The sequence below is a fragment of the Peromyscus maniculatus genome, chromosome 20 (genome assembly GCF_049852395.1).
Source record: "Peromyscus maniculatus bairdii isolate BWxNUB_F1_BW_parent chromosome 20, HU_Pman_BW_mat_3.1, whole genome shotgun sequence".
Taxonomy (NCBI): domain Eukaryota; kingdom Metazoa; phylum Chordata; class Mammalia; order Rodentia; family Cricetidae; genus Peromyscus; species Peromyscus maniculatus.
Window position 1 is genome coordinate 11,929,129 of NC_134871.1, and position 10,128 is coordinate 11,939,256.

Consider the following 10,128-nt stretch of genomic DNA (forward strand, 5'->3'; position numbering starts at 1 on the left):
AAGTCATTTGTTCCTGTTCTGGAGATCGTCTGTCAGTATCGGGAGTGTTACTGAGCCACAGACATCGCTTTCATTCCTTCATAAAGGTCCTAATTATTTTCTTAAATTAAATTAAATTAACGACTACATTTTGAGAAAGAGTCTTACGTGCCCAGTTTGGCGTCGGACTCAGTACATAGCTGAGGATGATCTTGAACCTCCAATCTTTGTGTCTCCACCTCCCAAATGCTAGGGTTATAGGTTTATGCTTATAAATGTCTGGCTTATGTGGTGCTGGGGATCAAAACCCAGGGTGTCCGGCATGCTAGACAAGCACTTCAATTGAACTGCACCCCTAGCCCCGATACCCCTAGCCCAGGTTTCTCTGCTGGATATATCACCATCACATTTTCCTGTTGCTAGCAAGGAGATGTCAGCTCCACCCCTAGTAGTATGCCAAGTACCAATGAGTGCTCTGGAAGCTTTTGTTAACCGAACAAGCAGAACCAAAGCTACAAGGAGTCCTATCTATCTATCACACGGCCCGTGTGCTCTAGCCTTGGATGAGAAAATATCTAGGCAAAAACCCTTAGGGAAATAGTAACAAGAATGCCATCTCCCTTCTGGTGGGCAAGAGGTCAACATGCTGATAGATGAGTGTCTTGGGGGAACCTAGACAAGTTACTTTCCTAATGTGGTGTCTCAGGTCCCAAGAGTCCTTACCCACGCTACCAGCTTCAGGGGATTTTAATGGGTTTGGTTTCAGGAGAGATACAGGACTCTCCCATGTGTATTTCGGTGCGATTTCTACTTAAGTTCTCACGATCTAGCTGAGCGTTCCATCAACTGGCATCATGAATTTGCTGCTGATGGCTGGGAGTTCCATTTTTATTGCCTGCTGCCCCATCTGAACAGGGACCATGAGTTCTATGCAAATGCTGACTCTCATGGATTGCTCCATGATTGGAGAAGTGGTCAACAGGTAGGAGCTTCGGCACAAAGGGCTATTTAAAGGCGGCGTGGTGGTGGTGCTGGATATGTAAAAACTGGAGATGTGGGTTCAGTAAGGCCACTTTATTGGATTGAGGTGGGTTTTGTGATTCATATTAAGGACCAGGTGCCAAGGCTTAGAATGCCACTTAGAGAAGAAAAATGCATTAGCTATTGCTTTAGTCTGTCAGGACAGACAGACAAGTAGCAACAAGATTGCAATTTCCTTAAGTCAGTCACATGCTGAGGACTTAGTTAAATTTTAGGACTTCATCCTACCCAGGTGTATTTATTTCTTCCCCTACATTGATTCCCTTTTATGAAATGCCGACGCAAACTTTAAACATACTGTACTATCCAAGGTGGGTTGCCAAATTAGTTTTGGAAAGATTTCAACAAACTTGACCTGGTTAAGACGGACCTTTTCAGATCTTTACTCTGGTGACGCTTCGCGAATTTCCAAGCTCAATGATTCTCTGTTGAATAGTCCAAGCTCTGAGACCATGGAGTACTTTTTGGCAGAGCATTCAGGGGGATTCTTGTTCCGAGAAGCCTATCTTGGAAACAATCTTTTGATGTTCTCCCAGAGTTCGGCCATTTGTGATTTGAATGTCTCATTGGTTTCTCTAGCTGAAATGTTCCTGCCTGGAGAGACGGATTCTCATGGAAACTTCTCTGTCATATTTGCCTTTTGCATTTTTCGGAATGAGCTGTTCTATCATAGTTATCACTTGGCACTCTAGTTTTAGATCTATTCAAGCACTATTTGGAAGTTGAAGAATTACAGACCCAAGTAGGTCAAATAACTTAATCATAATCAAATTATTATTTTATTATTGTTATGTTTTGACCTTGGTGAATACCAGAGTTATACTGTCTTCAATTTCTTCTCTGATGTCTCACAGAGCATCTTCCAGGGAAATGAATCTTCTCTTGTTGGGACAGAGCAGGAGTGGCCCAGAGGCCTACGTGTGACCATTCAATGCCTGGGTGCTATTCCTATGAACTTTTTGATGCCTAAGCAATACAGAAATGAAAAGAAAATGCCAGAAAGGAAGAGGGAGATCTCAGAAATGCCAGGATTCTCAGAACGGGGCACCTTTTTTTTTCCCCCCACAGCCCAGCTGCTGGGACTTGTAGACCAGGAAAGATTTCACCCATGGTGGAAAATGCAAGGTTGAAACAGGAGTCCTGCTGCTCTCCAGCGCAGTGGGAGGTCCTCCCGGGTGCTCTTCTTTCCTGGCAGAAAGAGGAAGTGCTAGAGAAATGGCCTTTGAGTTCTGCTATCAGCTTTGGGGAGGCTGTGGTGAGGTTGAGTTTGGTTTTAAAAGGAGTGATTAGCATCTCTCTAAGAAGGTCAGAGAGAAAGCCGCTTGGGGGCTGTGGAGAGGGATGAGGGACAGATTTGACGTAGCTGTCATTACCTCCCAAGGAGGCCCAAAGGGCTTGGAAAATCATCAAAGCAGGAATTCCCAAAGTGCTCGGTCAGGAAATTCTTGCAAACAAAGTTTTGTTTGCAGAAGTAGGTTGTAGGACGCCATTGACTGAGCAGTAAAACTTGGGTTTCCAGGAGTTTGTTATAAGCAGGGTAGTACGGAACCAGAATGACGTATCAATAGAAGAGAAGGGCCCCAGATGTGAGAAACACAATTGATACGCGGGCCGGTGTTGGATGAATGTACCTTACACAGTTAGCCAGTTCCCTGGAAGAGCTCTAGAACTCACCACGAGCCTCACAGGAACTAGGGACACGATAAACATCCGGTGAATGAGAACTTTTAAGTTTGATGTTGCAACTTCCTGGTAAGTTACCTAAAGCTTTCTAGCCCCCACTTTTTCCCTCTTCACCTCTGTGTCTATTACTAGAAATTTGGTAATTCCCTAGAACACCCTATTTCTGTTCAAGACAAAAATCTGGCAACCGTAAGGGCTTTGCAATTTATAAAGACAAACTTGTTTTTGTTTTTTTTTTTTTCAGGGCACTGAATACAATGGTGAGACCACAATGGCCTCTTCTGTGTGGTGAGAAGCAACTCTGGGGAAGGACCCTGTTGGCTGAACTTACAGCATCTGTTTGATAAACCAGTTACTGGAGTCACCCCAGCCAGATGCCCGGCGGGAAAACACATCTCTGATGTGGTTTTGAGCACATTCTGTTTTGTTTTTTTTTTCCTCCCCTCATGGCGTTTCCTTCTCTGAGTTCTGATGGCTCCTTCTTTGCACTCCTCTCACATCACTTCGATTGGGAAAGAAGAGCAAAGGGTTCAGAGCTGGAATTCCTAGGTTCAGGGTGGGTTGTTGCTGGCTTGCTGATGGGTGTCTGTCTGTCCAGTGTCGTTGGCTACACCAGCTTCAGGTTAGAGTTGATGAGGTGAGATGATAAACATCTTATCTCACAGTGGTTTCCCAACAATGAAGCAAGATAATAAAGAAGAGAATACTTATCAAATCATAAGGCAATTTGCAAATATTGCTTATTATGGTGGTAGTAGTACCACATATTCCTATATTGTTCATACCTGGAAAGCAAAAAGTGATAGACGATCATTCTTTTCAGTCCCAGAGTCTAGCTAGGTGACTTACATTAACAACGCCATTGAATATCGTAATAGAGATAACAAATTAACCAGGAATAACCTCCCTTTCCCAGTTCAAAAAATATCATAGCAATAAGGAAGGGACCTTAGAGGAGTAGGAGGATGGGGGCTTGCAGGAGGTAGGAGATGTCAGAGGTCTTAGTAAGGTCACTACCATTCCTTCCTGCAGGAATAACCAGGGAAGGACCTACTTACTGGCAGCTTTGTTGGCAGGACTCTGGAGAGGGCTGACTTCTGTGAGTGACCATGGTTTGCACGCAAACTGCTTTTGAAAACCAGCACCGGTTTCAGAAGTCTTGTCCCTAGGTGACAAATGAGAGGAATAACCTGAGCGATTGGAAGAATCAACATTTTTTTTTTAATTGCCATGGACTTATTTTGTTTTACCAAGATGGTCTTGGTAGCCCAGACTAGGCTGGAACAGCTGTACAGCCAGTGCTGACCCTGAACCTTCCATCCTCCTGCTACTACGTTCCAAGGGCAGAGATGATAGATGTCCACCACCGTGCCTGGCTATGGGCATTTGAAAAGAAAATTACAGGTTCATTTCCTAAGGGCAGATGCTTTAATTCCACCCAGCAGCAATCAGGGTGACACAGGGAGCGTAGAGGCAGCCTTATTCATGTGGCTGAGTTCTAGATCTACTGCTGTAGGATCGAATATGCATTTGGGAAACCTGGTTGTCTTAGGAATGCGTTGATACGCTGCGCGAGTTCCTTTTCCAGTTTTAATGAGGGTCAGTGTGATCCACGAAAGAATCAGTTGCTTAAGTGTTTCTCTTTCTGCTCTGCAAGACAACTCAGGGAGGGCTAATCTCTGATGACAGTCACTCCCTGAAGCTCTGCACTAGGCGTTACCAGGCCTCATTAAAGACTGCCCGGGCAGTCTGCTGACCGGCTCCTTTTCTTTACCCGGAGTCTTGTCTCTGTATCTGCTGTATTATTCTTTGTGTCTGAGTTTGGCATGTCTGCCTGGGAGTTCTCTCGTTGTGGGTTTGGGTGTGGCGGGGAAGACAAAGATGAACATCCTCCTGGCTGCCTCCCAGCTGCCTGCTTTCTTCCAGGGCGGCCCCAGAACACCTGTGGGAAAGTCACCGGCAGACTAGACGGGAGGGGGAGGGAATCGGGTCTGTCTCAACACCTCGGGCATTTGCTGCCCTCTCCACGCTGCACCCAATTATCTCACAAGATAATAATACTCATTTATGGCTCTCGAAGTCTCCACCTTGCCTTGATATTATTTCACAGTATTGGCAAATGGCGTCTGCTTTCTCGAGCATGTTTGTCTAAGCTAAAGTCTTCCACCTGCGGTGAGCGGTGAGCCCGCAGCCACAGGGATTATCTCTGCGCTGACTGTTTTTATCCTAATGGGCACCTCGAGGACAATGAGGGAATTTATGTACGGGCACATCCATGGGCCCTAGCCCTACCTGCACAACTGCACGTGGTGGTTGCTCAATAAAGATTTGGGGCAACGGGAAATTGAATAATGCCAGGTTTATACGTATGCCAGGAAAGTACAAAATGGAGGTCATAAATCATGAGCGTGTTCATTAAAGACCCAGCTGGAAACTCGGAGGGATCACGTGAGTATAGGCCTACATCAGCATTGACAAAGTCAATCATTTCGGCTTACATTTTGATTCCTTATCATTTCCATTGGTTGCAAGTGGAGGCTTGGGATTTGTAACGTCTATGGAAGGAGGGACCCGAGCAGCCTAACCCAGGTTGTGAAAAGCCATGTCTTTGGGAGACCCAGAAGGCTGCCCGAGAGTCATTGTGAAGCTGTGGAATTGAGTTGGGCAATCTTTTCCATAGTTTCTTTGCTGGCTCACTAATTCCCTCATCATCTGTGTATTTCCCTCTAATAAATCTTCTCATTATGTTGTGTACGCATAGTTCTTTTAATTTCAGACTAGCTCAATTACTCCTTAGAACATTGTATAATTTCTATTGTGAATTGTTATTGCTTTGAGAGGCAGACTGGAACTCATTTGCCTGCCTGTCTCCTCGAAGGTAATGCCACCCTGTCAACACACCAATAATTCATGACCTAAGGTTTTAAATTAGTATTTTTTTCTTTTTCACCAAATGAAGGTCATCATTCGGAGCCTCCCCCCCCCCCCCCCCCCCCGCCTCTCTTTCTGTGGTCCTCTCCTTGACCATACTTTGTAGACTCTGCTCTTCTTACAAAAGAATGTAAGGACAGCTGTAGGAAAAGGAAAATCCTGCTAATTTCAAGTCTTCTCTCTGTTTAGAGATGGCGCTGACCGGGTGAGTCAAAATGCCATGCTTACAGTGATGGCCAAAGATATTTCAGAAACAATGAACTATCTATACCAACTAATGCAAAAGAAACAATCATCAGATTATTATGCTAAGCTTTCGATCAGCGTGACATGTGATTTAGACCAGTTTGCGTTTGTATAACATACTATTTTTTTCTTTGAGAATTTCATGTAATATCTTTTAATCACCTCCACCTCCCACTCCCTTCTTAAACCCTCCCAGATCCACCCCTACCTCCCCTCCTTCTTCAAACTTTGTGTTTTCTTCCTGTTTCCCTCTAAAACTAAGGGTGTCCAGCTGGAGTTGGCCATGAGCTCATAGGTATGGGGTTGTCTACTTTAAGACCACGCCCTTAAAAAAAAAAACTGACTTGCCCTCTCCTGGCAGCCATTAACTGGCAATATCTCCTTAGTAAGAGTGGGGGCTCCTGAGCCCCCGTCCCTCTGAACTAGAATCTTATTCCGGTCTTTCAGGTAACCACGGCTGCTGTGAGTTCCAGGGCAGTGGTCCTGCCTGCCATGTCTAGAAGAAACTGTTTTGCTTTGTTCTTCCACATCGTTGGGCTTTTCCATCTTTCCAGGCTTTTTTTCTGGCATGGTCTCTAAGCCCTGGGGTTGGTGGGTGGGTAGTACCAATTAGTGGCTGAGCACTCATAGACACTTAGCCTCTGTATTCTGACCACTTGTGGGGTTTCTGCCTACTGCACAAAGACACTTCTCTGGTGAGGACTGAGGGCTGTGTTGACCTATGGTTATAAAGATACAAATTTAGGGGGCAGTTTGATACTACGCTCTTTTACTAAAATAATAATAGTAGGTCCGCCCATTGGGGCTTGTGAGCTACCCAACCTAGGATTCATGGCCAGGCCTGTGAAATGGGCCTTACATCCAATCAGAAAGCAGTGAGTTACTTCCATAGTATTTGTAGACTACTGTACCCCTGAGCACACCTTGCCATGATGTTGATGTGTTGATTTTAGCCTGTGCTAACTGAACATCTACTACAACTGCAGGGAGTTCACTTGGAACTAAGTACACAGAGCCACATGATGTAGGCTCAGTGTCAGAAGAACTCATCAGAAGCCTGTCAAGTATGACGGTTTCTACATTCACCACTTAATGCAGACTGAAGAGAAGCCAGACTTCAGATCCAATGCATAGCACAGGCACACTATTTCCTCATACTGTTATTATTATTATTAGTGTCTACTTGTTCCATGTTTGTGTTCTGATAGTGCCATTAGTGCTCACCAAACTGTCTGCAAGAATTTAGTCAAATGTAGTCAACCTCAACTGAATTGTTCCTTTATCTAAAGGCTACTTCCTTCTGTGCGGGAATTCCTGAATAAAAACCATTTAAATCGTTTTCAGTTAGAGATAGAGAAAACAAAAAAAGAAAACATTTGAGCTCTAACTGTGCCGTTGTCAGATTCAACAAGAAATGTTTTTGCATTTGTTTGTTCTTATGAAGCTCCGTCTTTCTTCACCACTTGTGTGAGTTTCTTTTTTCTCAGCCTCAGCTCAAAGCTCCCTTATTTTCATTAGCCTTCGTTAACTGACCCAGGCTCTTTTCCAAACACCTAAAACACTGATTTGTCTGACCATATTTTGACATGTAGTTTGTCCTTTTTTAAATGTCTCATCCGTGTTCAGGATGAGGCCATATTACCTAGCCTTTGGTGGCCTTGGAACATCTAACCCAGTACCTCTCCCATGGCAAGTACCTAATAAGGAGTTCCTATTTGCTAATGGCTGTTGCTTTACCCCACTTAGAAGTGTTAGCTGCTCGCATTAATTAACGCCCAAGGCAAGACATGTGAGAATTGCTTGTGCTGATCTAAGAAAAATAAAAACCAAAGCAAACCCTTGAAATCTGAGAGCCTGAAACCACATCTTGATAAGGAAAAGAACACTTTTATGAGCTCAGCCTTCATTCAGGGTTTTGGCTTCTTCTTCCTGAATTGGCTCTGCACCACACCACAACAAAACTTGTTTACTTCCTAGGACCCTGGGCTGGGGGCAAGATGCCACCCGTGCCTGCCTTTGTCATTTTTCATGTTGGGCAATTGAACCTGCTCCAAATAAAATGTTATTTCCAAAGAAGTTAAAAACAAAATGACCACCAGAAAGAAATTCTGTTTTGAGTAGTGAATATCTCTCTATTTTTTTGTTTGGTTTTCACATCCAGATTGGCAAAATTGCTGCGTTATTGGTACTTGGCTGTTCACTATGCAGCATCTAATTGGAACAATTAAAATGATTCAGAAAAGCTAGGGTTATGAAGTTGAAGCTTGGATTTTCCTGGGAACCATTGAAGATTCTTGGCAGTTTCTACGAAACAGGCCTAGGCCATATGTAGGCAAATAACCATGCATTAAACAAATTTCAAATCTCCATGTAATCTCTCTTGGCCATCTTTTTCCTTTTGTTTTCAAGGACAGAAAAAGAGATAGCACATGCCACCATGCATCAATCACATCCAGGGATGAGATAATGTGCCTCAAAGTCCAGCACCCTGGATACGTGGAGTTTGAGGCAACATCCTCCCCAGTTTCCTCCCTGTCTCCCTGACTATCTGAGATACTTTTTTTTCTGGTTCAGATAGATCACATGAATTTATAAGTGCTGTTCTAAATCCCTTATTTGACAACAAAGAACCATTTGTTAGTGTGGTAGGTAGAGAAAACAAAAGGTAAGGATTGTTGTCCCTTATAGTACCAGATCTTGCGAGCATATACTGACTTACAGAACCCTTTGGAGTTCAGAATCAATGGAGAATTCTCATATTGTTCCCTTTCCAAGAGAGGAGAAAAGCTGTCATAGAATCAGAACCCTTGGAATTTGTTTGTGGCCACAGAGATAATCCTTTTCATAGGAAGAATGAACTAACAAATATCTCTTACTGAATTTCCCCCTTCTCCAGTTATGCATTCTAGTTATTGAGAAACCATTTGGCTTTTAGTGTGACTCTCTCTTGTGCCATTGTGTTTCAGACTTTAAGGTTGTTAAACTGAATTAAGTCTGGCCTAATGCTTCAAAGTTTTTGTCTGAAGGAGACTTGGGTTAATTACCGAGCTCGTCGATGCTATGGAAGGAAGATCTCAGATCAGGTTAAACTGTGTATGTTTGCCCACAAATCCATATTTGCATTTGCATCTTAGCCAGTCTTCAGTTCTTGGAAAGCATTTTTCGCACATGCTGAGCCTTGGTGGGAAAATATAAACTCCTGGCTTTGAAGGGTGCCATGTATGCAAATGTAAAAACGTGGTAGGATAAAATATATTTCTCTACTGGGCCAACTTGGGCTTCACAAACCTCCCCTTTCAGTCGGCATCTACTGTTTTCACCATTTGGAAAACTGTAAGCAAAGGGCAGGGTGAGCTGTACCTGGATAATTTGTGTTGTGTAGACAGACATGCGATTTGTGCCTTCCATACCGTTGATCGGTCACATGCCTTTTGTAAGGTCTTTGCAAAGTCAGTGCCATGTTCATTCTGCCTGTCAGGAAGCAGCTTGGGCGTTTCCAGTGAGATGCTTTCGTGGTGGTACCAGGCCTTAAGGGTTCTTCCAGGGGCAAATGACCAAATCTAAATTGAGCAGTGAAAGGTGGAAGTGGTTTGGGGTAACCTTATTTATGGAAAGCATGGAAAGTTGAAAATAACTGCTATTAATAGGTGCAACCTAGTCAGGCATTTTGTATGAAAAAAAAAAATCACACAGAAACTTTGAGTTTGGGCCAGTTCTCTTGGGAAGTCCTCACAAGTGTCTGTAACTCATGGGTGTAACCATGGAAAATCCTAGTAAAATAATGAAATATCACAAATGTTCATTTTTTTTTGTAAAAAAAACTGTTCAATGAAACTAGAGACCCAATTCGGAGATGATAGGGGAATGTATTCATTTTAGCAGAACCTTTTGGGCCATTGACTTGGATACATCTTAAAGTGTCTGTTTATTAGGGCTTCCAGGGTTGTGTTTGAATTATCTTCAAAGCTGAGCAGTGAAGGCTGATCTAGGCACTAAAACCCAGAGAACCATGTTACCGGTTCATTTTGCCAGGTACCAATATGTGTCGGGTGGAGTTTATATTCCAGAGACAGAGCTCAGTGCCGGGGCCTAACATTGTGCCTGGCATGCAATAGGCACTCACTGTCGCCTGCACAGTTAGAAATCATCCTTGCCATCTCTGAGCATGGACTCTGAAAAGAAAACAGACATGAAGCTGCTGATAGCGACTCGGCAGCACACGGCTGCGACATTGTGTTTATAGTGAGT

The 10,128-nt window shown here is 43.7% G+C and overlaps 1 long non-coding RNA gene across 1 annotated transcript; it reads left to right on the forward strand.

The window, feature by feature from the left end:
• Nucleotides 1–2,050: 2,050 nt before the first annotated feature.
• Nucleotides 2,051–5,457, forward strand: LOC143269720 (uncharacterized). Its single transcript, XR_013046329.1, has 2 exons — nt 2,051–2,772; nt 2,948–5,457. It is a non-coding gene; the product is annotated as an uncharacterized LOC143269720 (long non-coding RNA).
• The last annotated feature ends 4,671 nt before the right edge of the window (nt 5,458–10,128 follow it).